Source organism: Phocoena sinus, chromosome 6 (genome assembly GCF_008692025.1).
Source record: "Phocoena sinus isolate mPhoSin1 chromosome 6, mPhoSin1.pri, whole genome shotgun sequence".
NCBI classification, from domain to species: Eukaryota; Metazoa; Chordata; class Mammalia; order Artiodactyla; family Phocoenidae; genus Phocoena; species Phocoena sinus.
Window position 1 is genome coordinate 3414741 of NC_045768.1, and position 15786 is coordinate 3430526.

Genomic DNA, 15786 nt, shown 5'->3' on the forward strand with positions numbered 1-15786 from the left:
AGCCGCCCTCCACCAGGCCCTCTGCGATGGGGGCCACTGGTCTGCACGGGGGCCGTGCCCTCACCTCACCCTGCAGAGAAAAGGGCAAGCAGAAAGGCGGGGTCTGCGCCGCAAACCTGGAGGAGGGCGGGAGGGGCTGTTTCTTTGCTGTCAGACGAGCCCTCCTCTGCCTGACTGCCCAGCCCCACACGCGCACACCACACACACACACACACACACACACACACACACACGCACGCGCACACACGCCAGCATCTCCACCAAACCACTCACCTGACTTTCCCAGAGAATCTCACCGCCATCGGAGGGACGTGCAAGGGCCCCTCTGGGGGCCGCGGTAGCCCACCCACCCCGCCCAGCCTTCCCTCCTCCACTGACCTTGGCCTTGGGCCACGCACAGCCCACACCCCGCCACGGCGCCCCCCGGTCCCGCCAGTCCCGGGCCTGCCGCGAGCTGGCCACACAGGCCATGACAGCCCCAGCGTCCCTCAGTGCAGCCCTTGCACATGTGCCCCACCCGGCGTCTACTCTGCACGCGCACGTCCACTTGCTCACACACACACTTGCAAACACAGCACACTCACGTCTTCACACGCTCACCTGGACACACCACCTTCTTTCTCCTCCTCCCTCCTGCAGGGGACCTTTAAGAGCCCCTTCATCAAGGAGGCCATCCTGGCGCTCGGGCAGGATTCCGGCCCCTCCGCCATCTGCCGCAGCCCCCAGCCCGGTAACCTCTGAGGGGTGAAGGGGAGCTGGCGCCCCCCGTCCTGGTGTGACTCGGCCACTGTCCTGCTCTGCGTGTGGAGGCCAGTCTCTTCCCCTCTCTAGGCCTCGGTCTCCCCGCCTGCCCTGCGAGGCGGGGAGACCGCGCAGCTTCTCCACGGCCCTGGGCCGCCCCCACCGCAGGTCATGCGGCCGGGAGGTGCCACCAGCAGCGGCTCACGGGGCTGCCTCACCCCGCACTGGGGAGTCCCCACCCTCCCAGGCTGAGCGGCCCATGCACGCGGCAGCAGCCCTTGGCGGTCAGCGATCTGGACCACAGCCCTCCGCTGGCTCTCTCCGTGGCATCCGCAGCTCTGGGAACGGTCCGGCTCAAGGCGAGAATGTCAGGGGCCCGGAGGGTGGAGGGCTGTGGGCCCCTCGGCCTCCCCAGCCTTGTGCAGCCCTATCACATCCGCTGCCCGAGCTGCCCCGGCTGCCTCGTCAAGTCCCCGTTTGCCCTGAGAGCATCCGATGTTGCCTAAAGGTGGTCACGGCTTCTCCCTGTCACCAAGGCTACTCGGGGGTCCAAGGCCCCACAAATCCGCTTAGACTCTGCCTGAGGCCCCAGCAGGGCAGACGGGGAGGGACCCATGGCCCTCTGAGGGCTCCTGGCTCAAGTGCTGGGGCCTCGGGGCCAAGCAGGAGGCACGTGGGGACCACAGCAGCGGCAGAGCTGCCCCCCCGGCCCGCAGAACCTGACTTTTCAGCCTGTCCACAAGTCCACCCCCAGTCCCCTCCCACAGCCCTGCCCGCCTACTCAACCCTGGAGGAACGTCTGCCATCTGTGCTGAGACACACTGGGTGCCAGGGGGAGGCGTGACCCTGACCATGAAGCAGGGCCCCCCAACACACACCTGGAGGTGCCAGGTCCTCAGGGTAAGTTTCATCGCAGCCAAGTCTTCAGGAATCAGGAGACTGGATCCCCTCAGAAATCTGGGGGAATGGGTGTCCCACCCAGATGGAGCAGGTGGGGAGAGACCACCAACAGGGCAGGAGACTCACCATCCTTCAGGCCTAAGGGCTCCAGACATTGCAGGCCACCAAGCCTTTTCTGGAAACGAGATCCATGCAGAAGTCCCTGGGGTAGGACCCCCACGAGCCCACGAGCCCCGCCCATCAGCCCTTCTCCTGGGCATCCGAGACTCCGCGGAGCCCCTTGCAGGTGAGGGCCCCCGACAGGTGAGGCCCCAGGTAAAGTACCAGAGTCCTGATCCTGGGACACACTTGCTTCACTGTGGCCCCCGCGTGGCATCATTTCTTCAAGTTACAGCCACAAAAGGGATTGGTTAACTCTTTCTAATTGGATCATTGACTCAGAGGAGGGTGAGCCATCAGTCCAGAAGCAGAAAAACACGAAAGTCCCAGAACTCCGGGACCAAGGACAGCATCGCAGCCCGGGAGTGAGAGAGGCTTTGGGAGGCGCCTCCCCTCTTCCCATAACTTTCCGCTCCCAGCGAACACTGACTGAGCACCTGCGGACCGTTGTGCTCACCTCTGGGGACGCGGCAGGGAAATCCGTGTGCGTGGAGCTTACGTTCCAGACGGAGGAACGAATAGATAACGTGTTAGGAGACCATAAGTCTGCCTGCCAGTGGGGCTGCTGAAGGGGCTGCTGTGTGAGATGGGGGGGTCAGGAGGGCCTCTCTGAGAGGGGTCAGTTAAGCATCGACTCGAATGATGTGAGAGAGAAACCATGGAGATACTGGGAGGACAGCAATCCAGCCTAGAGAACAACCCGTGCAAAGGCCCTGTGGCAGAGGGAGCCTGGGGTGCTTGGTAAGGAAGGCCGAGTGGTGGGAGGGCAACGGGCAGGGGGGCAGTGACGGGAGGAGAGGCAGGCACGGGGTATCCAAGTCACCCCCAGGGGCCTGGGGGCGCAGCCCCGAGTCACGCGTCACACTCACGGCAGCCAGGAGGGCACCAGCCCCACCGATAAGGGTGTGGGCTGCCCTCTACCCCCGAAGCACAGAGCACCATTCTGTCTTGTTTGACCTTTCAGAATCTTCCTTATTACAGGAGGCAGAGAAGCAACCAACCGCACACATCAAAAGGCTTTCTCTCTCCCCGCCGTGGGTGGTGGCTGAGGGCGGAAGGAAGCAGCCAGGCTGGACTCAGAAAAGGAGTCGGGAACGGAGAAAGTGCCTCTTTTTCTTTTCTTTTCTGAGAGAATAGTGCGTCTCTCATCTCCTTGTACAATCAAGGACCATCAGCCTCTGTCTTCAGGGCCGGCATGGTTAGTTATAGAACCGGGAATGAGCCAGAAGAAGGCCGGGAGGGGAAGGTCAACATCACAGCTCCTGGGAGGAGGGAGAGACAGATGAGGGATCCATCGTGGCCAGGGAGACGGTGGCCGAGCAGACGTGCTGGGGACTCCAGGCTGAGTCCGGCCCAGGTGCACCCGGGGATCCGACGTCGCCAGCCTCGGGCTTGCTCTCAGCTCCAAGTGGACCCACAGGTGAGGGTGGGCAGGTGAGGCGCCTGCAGCGCAGAGCTGTTGTGGAACCACCTCTCGGACCTGCACCAAACAGGCTCCACATCACGTGGCCGGAAAGTTAGACCAAATCCCATTGCGGGTCCTGCTCCCAGCCAGTTGGCTGTCGGGTGACATGCTTTAATAAAAAGCACGCAGGGCAATAAAAATAAGTGTAGGGAAAACAGTCCACTGGCTGCTGGGTTGTCCTGGGCAAGCTTCCTCACCCCACCTGCACGGCAGGTGCCCCCCCGACAGATGAGGCTGTGTCTGCCCTTCCCGAAGTGAGAGCAAAGCCAGAACGCCCTTTACAAGCACCAGGCTAGAGGAGCGATCGTCTCGAGGGAGGTCACAAGTGGCCTGTGTGAGCCTCAGTGGCCTCACGATCCCCTGAGGGAGCCTGTGCAGTCACAGGTGCGACGTCAGCCTCACTGTCACTGGAGGGGTTGGGGTGTGCCGGCCGTAGGGACCAGTGGTGAATGATACACAGAGGGTCACAGGGGTCACCCCACAAGGAGCATCTGGTTGCCATTCCCCGTGGAAGAGGCACCGATGAGGTCCAGAGCTGCTGTTTCATGAGCACATAGGACATGCAAGCACTTGACTGCCTCCCGTCCCTGCACATCCCTGCAAGGTGGAGCTATTATTCCAGCTCTGGAGATGGACAAACGAGGTCAGGCAGGGCAGCCGGGCCACCTCTGGTCCCCCAGGTGTAGGTCCTTCTGACCCCGCTCCTGTCCCCCTGTGCTTCTGGCCCATGGTTAAGCCAAGAGAGGTGCACAAGTGTGGTGTTTTTCTGTGTGTTTTTGTTTGTTTGTTTGCGGCACGCGGGCCTCTCACCGCCGCGGCCCCTCCCGCTGCGGAGCACAGGCTCCGCGGCCATGGCTCACGGGCCCAGCCGCTCCACGGCTTGTGGGATCTTCCCGGACCGGGGCACGAACCCGTGTCCCCTGCATCAGCAGGCGGACTCTCAACCGCTGCGCCACCAGGGAAGCCCCCAAGTGTGGTGTTTTAAACCATCCTCTTTTAAGATGTGGTATATGTGTCTGTGTATATATATATATATTTATTTATTTATTTATTTATAATGGTATGTATACACAATGGAATATTACTCAGCCATCAAAAAGAATGAAATAATGCCATTTGGAGCAACATGGATGGAATCATACTGAGTGAAGTAAGTCAAACAGAGAAAGACAAATACCATATAATACCCCTTATATGTGGAATTTAAAATACAATACAAATCAACGTATCTACAAAACCAAAACAGATTCACAGATATAGAGAAGAGACTTGTGGTTGCCATGGGGGGAAGGGGGGAGGGAGGGAAGGAATGGAAGTTTGGGATTAACAGAGGAAAACTATCATATAAAGAATGGAAGAACAAGGTCTTACTGTATAGTACACGGAACTATATTCAACATTCTGTGACAAACCATAATGGAAAAGAATATATATGTATAACTGAGTCACTTTGCTGTACAGAAGCATTTAACAAACCACTGTAAATCAACTGTACTTCATTAAAATTTTTTAAAAATAAATCACCCTATTTTCTGTCCTTTCTTTATCCTCAGGTCCCCTGGGAGGTAGAGACCCCTCCTCAGTTAAACTGGGAGCAAGTAGCGGAAATTATTTACAAGGGTCTCCCGGCCACGTGTGGGAAGAGGGCTCTTGGACGCAGCCAGCGGTCTGCCCTGCCTCACCTTCAGGTGTTTTCACAGCTGCCTCCTCCAGAAATCCCAGGGCGGCCCCTGACCCATGGGGAGAGCCTCTGGGCTTTCAAAGACATGTAGTGACCCAACTCCTCCCACCTGCTCCACCCCCTGGGCGGTCATCTTTGCAAACTGCTCCTGTCACCGTGAGCAAATGACACACGGAAATCACTGGACAGACTCGTGGCCACGAGTCAGTGCCCAGGGAGATGCAGTGTGATGGGCCTTAGCCACCCTCTTCCTGAATCGTGTCCTCGCTGGAAAGGTCTGATGGGACTGGGGGACAGCTGTGGGGTGCGGTGCCGGTACAGACTGGCAGCTCGCTTTCACTCCATTAATTCACTCCCCACGTGTGTCCCAAGCCCAACTGGCTTTACAAACATAGTCACACAAATCTTCAACAAATAGGAGGAAATTGAAACCCACCGTGTATAAAAAGGACAGCACACCATAACCGGGTAGGTTATATCTCAGGAACACAGAGTTGGTCTAACATTTGCTAACCAATTACTGCAATTTACTACATTAACATAGATACATACATACATACATAGGTAGATAAATAGATACATACGTAGGTAGATAAATAGATACATACGTAGGTAGATAAATAGATACATACGTAGGTAGATAAATAGATACATACATAGACACATAGATAGATCAAGAAAAATCATTTGACAAAATCAAGCATCGATTCATGATTAAAGTTCTCAGCCGACTGAGAATGGAGGGGAATTTTCTTAACCTGATAAAGGGCATCTGCAAGAAATCTACGGCTGAAATCATACTGAACAGTGAAAGCCTGGATGCTTTTGCCCTAAGATTGGGAGTGAAGCAAGGATGTCCCCTCTCATCACTTCTGCCCCACATTGTGGTGAAGGTCATGGTCAGAGAAGCAAGGCGGGAACAGCAGTAAAACGCGCACAGATTGGAAAGGAAAGAGTTAAGTGGCGTCTATTCAAAGAGGACGAGACTGTCTAAGTAGAAAGTCCAACGCGATAGACAGAAAGCTACCTGACCTAGTGAGTCAGTTTATCGGTTTCACAGGACAGGAGGAAATACAATCTATTTTATTTCTACATGCCAGCAACGATCAATCAGAAATGAACATTTCTTTTTAAATACTACGGAAAAGAGCATTAACACAATACTTGGAGACAAATCTAACAAAATATGTTCAAGACCTGTATACTGGAAATAATAAAATGTTGCTGTAAGAGCTTAAAGAAATCCTAAATAAATGGAGAGACAGGGAGCCCACGGTTATGAATTGGAAGATCCTATATTGTTAAAATATCAATTTTCCCCAAATTGATTCAGCACAGTCCCCGTCCAAATCCCAATAGGTCTTCTTTCACAGACATTGAGAAGCATATTCTAAAATTTATATGGAAGAACAAAGGACCTGGAATAGTCCAAACAACATTTTTTAAAAAAAAAAGATCAAAGATAGCAGACTTCTGTGGCCTGGCTTTAAGACTTATTATTTAATTATAATAATCAGGACAAAGGAAGACATACAGATTAATGGAACAGAAGAGAAATTCCAGACATAGACCCAAACATAGGTACAGTCATTGATTTCAGAGAAAGATGCAGTAAATACAATGGGAGAAGTATAATCGTTTCAGCAAACGGCGTTGGCATAATTAACTACTTACATGAAGAAGAAAATTAGATCCATACCTCATAGCATTCACAAAAAGATTCAGAAGAATTAAGGATGCAAACATCTAATAGACTATAAAAGTTTCAGAAGAAAATAGAGAAGAACATTGTTATATTCTTTGGGAAAGGAAAATGTGTAAAGTAACGCATAAAACCTGGAAGCCATAAAGAAAATGATTGGCATAGTTTACTCTTAAAACTTCTTTATGTCTTCCATTCGACCAAAGACACTATTTTAAAAATTCAGCAGACAGGTAACAGACTGGAAGAAGATATTTACAACCCCTGAAATAAACAAGGGATTACTATTCAGAAAATATGAAGAGTCCTTACAAGTAAATAAGAAAATTATGACAAACCCAATAGAAAAATAAGCAAAAATTGTCAACAGGCAACTCAGAGGGGGGAAAATGCAATTAGCGTCATTTGAAGAATTCAAATTAAAGTAATAAGATACTATTTTTGTCTCTAAATTAACAAAAATGTAAAATAGTGAAAATATTCAGTACTGGCTCCAGCGTGGGGAAGGAACCACGGTCAGAGCGCCCGTGTAATTTGTGTAAGTCTGTAAAGTCTATTTATTGGGTGATTTTGCAATGCTAACAAAAACTGTAAATGAGCATACCCTTTGATTGCACAAATTCATTTCTAGGAATCTAGCCCAAAGAAAGTCAAACATGTTCACAAAGATGGATGACCGTATCTTAGACTAAACCTTTGAAAACTCAAAGATAGATCCGATTCTCTGACATGTCCTCGCATGCTGCTCCCCCTGCATGGAGACCTCTTCCCCCGCTCATTGCCTAGAGAACTCCTACTCGTCCGCAAAACCGCAGCTACTATGCCCTTCTCTTATTAACCAGTCCCTCTCTCCCTCGCTCTGTGTGTTGCAATGTAAGATGGTTTAATGTGTGAGGCTGTCGGTTTCATCTGCCTCTCCCGCTGGACAGCAACATCCTTCTGAACAGGGGCGTATGGAGCTTGCCTGTGGCACCCCGAGCCTGGCTCGGGGCAGGGCTCAGTATACGTCCAGAAGCAACTGTCGTTTGCGCCCAGTGGGTCTCCAGGAGACCCAGAGGCTGCAGAAGGGATTCTGCAGGGCCTTCCTGGGCGAGGCCTGAGTGCTGAGAGTCTCTGCACACCTGCTCCTCGATAGAGAGCTGGCTTAAATCGGTGTCGGCTCTGACACAGAGAAGTCAGCTAGCTTCTTTTCTAAGTCGGGGACGGAGAGCTGTCCTCCAATCAGAGAGACTGCCGGCACCAGGAAGCAGGTGGAGAAGGTATTTTGGGGTTTGGAAGAGGCCCCCAGAGCCTGTGATATCACACAGAGTAGGCGGCCACCTACCCTACCTAAATATAAAGCCAGTCTCAGGCTGCCAGGGCCGCCTCCCGGCTGAGCAAACCCCCCATCCACAAGGGGAGCGCCGGCTGGCATCCTGCACAAGCCTCCCAGACCCCCACCCTCTGCTGGAAGCCACTCCCTCCTGCCCCGTCCTATTTTCCAGGTTTGATCCTCACAGAGGCTTGGCTGCTTGCAGAACTGATGGTGTGTTCGTGAGACATAAAAAAGTACATGAAAGAAACCCACCCATGGCCACGCCTCTGACATCCATTTTAAAGCCTCCGGGGCTTCTGTCGGATTCTCCTTTTCCAAGGTTTACTGGGTCCTCCCTTTTATTTCACGGACCCAGGGATGTGCAAGGTCATCCCTTCCGAAGCTCCATCAGCGTAGGGAAAGGAGCAGACACCACAATTCAAGGTCCTGGGCTCCAGATGGGCCCTTCTTTGCCTGACATGTGATGGTGGACCAGCTGCTTCACCTCCGCATCGCCCCTGCTACGGCAGGGCGGTCACTCCCGTGCTGGGGAGAGCCTCGCACACGGGGGGCGCCCATGTAACTCTGGCAGGAAGAGTGTCCTTCGTGATCATCCAGCGTGATGGCATTCCGGGCCAGTTCGTTTGGAAGCCTGACAAGTCGGAGCTGACCCTGCATCGCGGCACCGTCCAAAAGGGACTCCTGTCTCCGGGGCAGCCCCTCTGTATCCAGGCATTCAGATGCTCCGGTGAAGGTGAGCCAAGCCTGCCACCAGGTCGCACAGCCCACACCTCGGTCAGGAGGGAAGGCGGAGGGAAGACCTCTCAGCCCCAGATGGTTCTTCCCGTGGCAGGTTGCGATTCCCTCGGAAATCAGGAGACCACGCAGCCAGAAACACAGCAGCTATGTTAGTCACACCAAATCGGCCTGCAGAGCCGGTACCCCTCGTGGGCTGGGGAGCAAGGAACACCCTGTCTTCCGGACAGGGAACGATGCCCCGGGGCATCCTTCAGGCCCTGCTCCTGAAGTGTGAGCCAGCTGCGACAGATCATCCCGGCGGGTGGGAGGATTCTCAAGGACAAATCTAATCTCATTCTGTTTCCCATAGAGCAAATAACCTGTCACTTCTGCGGAAAGAGAACTTGCGCCCTCCCTTCTTTCCTTCCTTCCACACTGACTGCTCTGGGCTCCGTGTGTGTCCCAGGGCATCTGCCCTTACCCCCACCCCTGCTCCCATGTGCCCTATTGCCCCTGTCCCCCTGGACTCCTGCGGCCCCTGCTGTCACCCCTGCCCCGTCCTGCCTGCTGGGCCCCTTCTCCCTCTGCTGTCCAAAGCGGGCAGTGGTACGGGGAGTGTGAGGGCGTGGACAAGAGCAAATGACCCTAAGCTACTCTCCTCTCCTCTCTGAGCTTCCATTTCTTCCGAGGGGGGAAGTAACTGGTATCAGGGGAGGGCTGAGATGGTGAAACAAGGGGCCAAGCTGGGCGCCCGGGGGAGCTCCGGTGACATGTTGTCAGGAAAATGGTCCACATACATACATACATAAATCTCCTGGGGGATGAGCCCTGGGACTTTGCAAGGACCCCGGCACATGTCTCATGGTCAGCATCTCAACCTACCAGCCAGGAGGATGACCCAGGGCAGCCGAGGGGGCAGCTCCATCCCAGGCCAGCCCAGCAACCCCCAGTCTCTCGTGATGGGTTCTCCCTCCATCCCAAGGCAACCAGTGAGTCTTCCCAGGTGACTTACTCCAGCCATGCTCTGGAGTGAGCACCCGTGGCCCATCTCTGGCAGGTGACCCTGTGGACCCAGCACTAACCCCACGTCGACTTCCTGGGGAACGCATCTTGGGCTCCCTCTCCAGTGTGGGATCCGGGACTGACTCCAAGCCAGGTGACCTCTGCTACCCACCCCTGGGTCACGCACAGCCCAGCTTCGTGAACATCCAGCAGCTGTGCTAAGGAGGCCCAGCTCCCGCACATCTACCCCACCAGGACTTGCCGGTAACCAGCAGTGTGGGATTTTCTTCTTTGGTGTTGGGCTTTTCCCCCTCTGGGGTGGAGGAAGTTTCTAGAATACAGCCCATGGGTCCCCTCCTTTCTTACAGGCTAGAACTTAGGGGAACACCTTTCTGGTTTCACAGACTTACTGGCTTTTCGAAAACCTTCTTCTCCTTGATTCCAGGCTTTTTGTGCACAGGCTGGTGATTAGGACCCTACTTTTCTCTGTCTGGCTGAGAGCCTCGAAGCTGGCAGGCGGCCATAAGGCCCGGCTCTGTGGTCCGCCAGGCAGGCGAGGCAGGTGATGGATGGTTCACCTGGAGCTTCAGAGAGTCTGAGCGCAGGTGGAAGGGTCCAGGCGCCCGCTGCCCGCGAAGGGTCCTGTGCCTCTGAAATGAGAAGTGTCTCTCCCGGTCCTGAGTGCGGGATGCCAGACAGTCACTATGACGGAACCTTTGGGGCAGGACGGTGTCCAGGTGACGGCTGCAGCTTTGGGCCACACGGATCGGAGTCTGGACGCCCCCCTCTGCCCGCAGCCCTGCGTGTCATAGCAAACGGCCCAGCTTCCTAACCTGAGTGGTGGGGTGACACTTGGGAGCTCGTGAGAATGAGACACAGCCCGTTCGACATCACCGATATTAATGAGTGATGCAATATTAATCACCAGGCCACCCCTGGCCAGCCGGAACCCTCACCGAACCACCTTCCGGAGCACCTCTGGAGCACGGCCATCGCTGCCCCGAGGCCGGCGGCGAGGACAGCTGCGGCCACTGTCTCATCACCTGCAAACCACACCCTTCCTCACCAGGCAGGGTGAGAGCTGAGGGTTGTCTCTGAGGCCCCGAGAACAGCCCGCACACCAGGCTCAGAGACCCTCAGCTCTGCGGACGACTCATCCCCTGCATCGCTGCCCCAAAGCACAGGGCGGCCTCACGGTGGTGGTCACTGGTCCCATTTCACAGATGAACTAACTGAGGCTCAGAGAGGCGGGAAGCCTGTTGATGTCGCCTCACCAGCAAGTGCGGGAGCTGGGACTCGACCCCCCCGTTCTCGAGCTTGGCCCCTGCTCCACGGGAGAGTCACCCTGAGTCACGAGCGTCACAGGAACTGAGTGGTTGCCTCTCCTGGGACCCCCGGGGGAGCCGCAGCTAGGGCCCCAGCGGTGCCCACGAAGGGCTCCCACGCCTCTGGCAGGACTAAACTGAGAAGTCCAAGACCCAGGTGTCTCAGGGCTGTGCTCCCTCTGGAGGCTGCTGCGGGGGGTCCTTCCTGCTTCCTCCAGCCCCTGCAGGCCCCAGGAGTCCCCATCTTGTGGCTGCATCACCCCAATCTCTGCTCGTCCTCACATGACCCTCTTCTTTGTGGCCCTGTGAGTCTCAGCTCTCCTATAAGGACACCAGTTGTTGGGTGTAGGGCCCAAGCTAAATCCAGGGTGATCTCCTCTCATCTCGAGGTCCTTAACTAATTACATCTGCAAAGACCCTGCTGCCCACTCAGGTCCCTTTCAGAGCTTCTGGATGGACACACATTTGGGGGGACACTACTGAAACCACACAGGCTCACGCCTGGAACCCCTGCAGTGCTGGGAACTGTCAGAGTCAGGACCAGCCCCCCACCCCCTCGACTTACATCAGGGGAAACTGAACACTGGGAGAAGAGGGTGGGGGGCTGGTCCTGGTCCCCGGCAAGCTGGTGGCAGAGCCGGGCCTCGCTGGGTCTGCAGCTGGCGGGCTGAGCACCTGTCCTGGCAGCTCTGTGTCAGCAGCCAGAAGAAGGAGCTGAGACATCCCCCGGCTGCTGCTTCATCGTCCCGGGTATATAAATAAGTAGATAAATAAACACGCCTCGGGTGAGATCATTGCAAGCTGCAGTGACAGCCCAGACAGGACTGGGATATATGTTCGAAAACGGTCTGCTTTCATGGAGAACAAATCGAGTGGCCATCTGGAGGCGAGGACGCTGCAGGGGCGGGCGTCGCGTGGAGAATCAGAGCGACAGGTGGTGAGGCTGTGGCTGGGTCCTCTCGGGTGGGCAGGTTTGGGATGGCCACCGAGGGCAGGGCCCAACTGAATGGACCGGATCTGCTCCAGGTGCGGACACAGGGGCCTAGATCTTGGGGGGCTCCTCCAGAGAGTCCAGGGGGCCCGGATGGGCAGACAGCGAGCTTCCCTTCTCCCCCTTCCTTCTGCTCCTCCCCTTTGCTCCCTGCCTGAACAGACAGGGAGGCCAGGATGGGCGGCAGACCCACGGAGGTGGAGAAGTAGCTCCCAGGGCTGAGTGTCCCCACACCTGGGAACTCCCCGTGACCCCTCTCCCAACAATGGCTCCCACCTGTGCCCTTGCCCCACCCCCTCCGTCCCCTACGGAGGCTCCAGCCGCCCACCTGCCAGGTCTTCCTCCCCCTGCCTCCCCCGCTCAAGGAGGCTTCTGGCCTGGCAGGCCTATTTGTGTTATTTTGGTGTGTTTCTCCTTTTTTGGAAACAGACTTAGCAGAACGGAAAGAATATTAACGAGGATGGAGATCAGGGATCGGGACCTGGGAGAAGTTGGCTCCTTTGTTTGAGTTTAGGAGTCCTGGATACGGAGAGCACCCAGTCTGCACGGGAGTGGACTGCGGGAAGGCAAGGGGCTCCAGCAGGCTGTGAGTGCCGTGTGCTCCCCTCCCGCTGGGCGCAAGTTCGGTGAAGAGCTCAGGTATTCTGGAGCGTCTGCTGCCTGCTGGACTGGGTTTCTTGGGGAAGCCTTGGAGGCTGGACCCCCGGGGCCTCCCACCAGCTCTATGGGAGCTCCCGGGGCCGGGAGAGTGGGCAAGACCGCTGTTTATATATAGACGCACCAGCTTCCGGCCCAGGGTCCTGGCCAGCATCACCCGTGACCACCAAACAGGCCAGTGGAGTCCTGGCTCCTGGGTGGCAGCCTCCTGGCCCCGTGCCTCCAGCGGGGACCCAGACGGGCTGCACTGGGATCAGGTCCCCGGGTTCCGGGTCAACCTTGACACAAAGGACATCTTTGCTGGGCTCACGCATCCTGAAATTCCAAAATTAACTTCCCAGGGAGTCAGACGAGGAGGAAGGAAGGGTGGGAGAGAATAAAAAGATGGAGGAACGACAGCTCGTCAACGGCTGTCCCCAAACCACAGACCGTGTGAAATTATACATGAGCAGATCAATTGTCCCGCCTCCTTTCAACCTCTCCTTTGCTCCACTTGGGGTTGGCGTCTTGGAAATTTATCAAACCGGGCTTTTAGTCATCTTTCTGACCTGGCTGTTTGAGAATTAACCCCAGGACTTGGGATGTACACAGCCGCTCATTAGCACGACAGACTTCCTGGAGGAGCCTGGCCTCTGTGCTCTCCCTCCACACAAGCTGCCACGCGTGATTCCTGTCCTGCGGGGCTGCGTCGGGCAGCAAAGCCCGGGTCATGGGGCTGCGAACCCTGGCGGGAAGACTAAGACAGGAAACGAAGCCCCACGCACATCTGAGGATGGAGTTTATGCCCATGACCTCCGACCTGGGACTGGAGGGGCCACGAACAGGGGCTGGTGGGGGGATGGGCGGCCAGCGCCGGGGGGGGACAAAGGTGTCCTTCAGTCCGTGGATCTCACTTCCCAGGGCCCCTGTTGTTCCCTCAGCCTCCAGGTAGGGATGACCAGGGGGCACCAGGACAGTCAGGGTCGTGGACAGATGCTCCGTGGGCATCTCCGTGGGCATCTCAGGGCTGGAGTCAACGGGAACGAAGCTCTGTGATGTAGGACAGAGTCGTCCGCTTCCTCAGGGCGAGGTCCTGACCTCTCCCCCCACCCCATGCATCTCCCTGGGAAGTTTCTAAAGTGGCCCACACCCACTCCCTCCATCCACACAGAAGAAGCAAAGCTTCTGAGAGATGCACCACCCACGGCCTCAGAGCCTGCAGGCCTGCATCCTGGCAACCAGCACCGTGGTCCTTGCTGCCCAAGAGCCGACGGGACCCTGCCAGGGGCAAAGTGCATGGCATTATGGAGTCGCTATGTCAGAGACAAGGGATAAAAATCACTGTTGAGACTTCCTGAGCCCCCACAGGGAGCACCCCCAGCGTCCTGTAGGCATTTGCCCTCTGTCTCCACTGCGGCCCATGGGGGAGGGGGGTTGTTATTACCCCCACCCTGCAGATGCAGAAACTGAGGCACAGGGAGGCGCAAGCCTTCCCCCAGGTCACGTGACCGTGAGCAGCAGCCCCAGAGCCTGGACCTTGATGCCGTCCATGAAGGTGCCAGTCCCCGTTCGGGACACGCTCTCTGCAATGACACTTCCGCTGCATCCTGCCCCTGCCTGCGGCCGCGGCCACCACCAGGGCCTCTGCAGAGACCGGCTTTTCTGGAGGGGACGACTGTACCAACGTCAAGGACATGAGCCTTGGAGAGCGCGGCCAGCTGTCACGGCAAGTGTGGGCCTCACAGACAGCAGGCAGGTCCCACCTCATCCTCAGATAGGCCCCTTTTACAGGAAACGAGCCTGTTCTCCCACCGAGCAAATGGTCCTGTCAACTCAAAACACCCAGGTCACTGCTCTTGGCCCGCCCGTGTCCCTCAGCTGCATGATCCTGGGCTGAGTCAGTGCGGGACCGGCCTCCACGTGCGGGTCCTGGTGACCACCTTCTCGTGACGTGCGGGTCACAGCTGCTCCTCTAGCTGTTCCCCAGGGCGAGCACACACACACGTGCAGACAGCACACACACAGCTGCACACGGAGCCCCCCAGATGTACTCACTGAAACATGTGTGCATGCCCACCTGTGACATACGTGCATATACACACCTACGTGCTCGTGACACACACACGCACACGCACGTGTTGTCCACACACACTCCTTCCTGAAACCTAAGACCCCAGTGGCGGGCTCTGGCCTCAATGAGACAGAAGGCTGCTTCACCCTCGGTGCCAGTTTAAATGGAAATCTCCAGGAGGCTTGCACTCCCAGAGCTGTTTCAAAGTCCAGGAAACATCGGTGGGGCCCCGGGGGGACCTGGAGATAGGCCTTCTGCTGCTGGGTCTGTGCCGGGCAGAGCCGGCCCTTTGTTCCTGGGTCCGACCATCTGGCCACGGTGAGGGGAGGAGTTGTTTGATCATCTTTGATCCATCGGTGCCCGGCTGGCCCAGTGGGGTCTTAACGAGGTCGGGCCGGGGGAGCCCTACGGGCCTACAGACCCGCTGATCAAAGAAGGGGCACCCTGTGGGCCGTCAGCTGCTCAGCCAGGCCTGTCTTCCCCGCAGCCATGGCAACACGGGTCCACAGACGCCTTCAGAAACCCACCTTGCTTCCCCCCGCTGTGCCCATGGACACAGGGCCACTGAGGTCTCCCTGAGACCTAATTGCTGGGAAGGCCGGGATGGCCTGTCCGCTTTGCTGAGGGAGACAAGCTGGACTCATGCTGGGACTTCACGGGGACAGTCCTTGGCCCTGTCTCCGCCCCACCCCCAACCACAAACACCCCCCGCCTCGCTGAAACCCAGCCTGAGGCTGTCCGGCAACAGCTCACGCCACCAAAGGATGGGCCTGCCCAGCCCCAGAGGCAGATCCACTGGTGGGAGCGAGCTGCCAGCCTTCCAGAGGAAACCAACAGCCCCGCACAGCACCCCAGCTCCTAGCCAGGCAGCCGGGGATTCTCGGGACACAGTATTGAGAAAAGCTACATGGGGCACAGTTCTCAGGGATGGGACAGAGTCCTTGCAGGCTGGTGTTGGCACGGAAGGATTGATTCAAGGAGATCTGAAAGCTCCCGGCAGCCCTGCGAGGCCAGAGGACCGGGCGTGGATGCTGCCATGGGGAACATGCAGCTGGAGCCACATCCACCCACGCCACGGCTG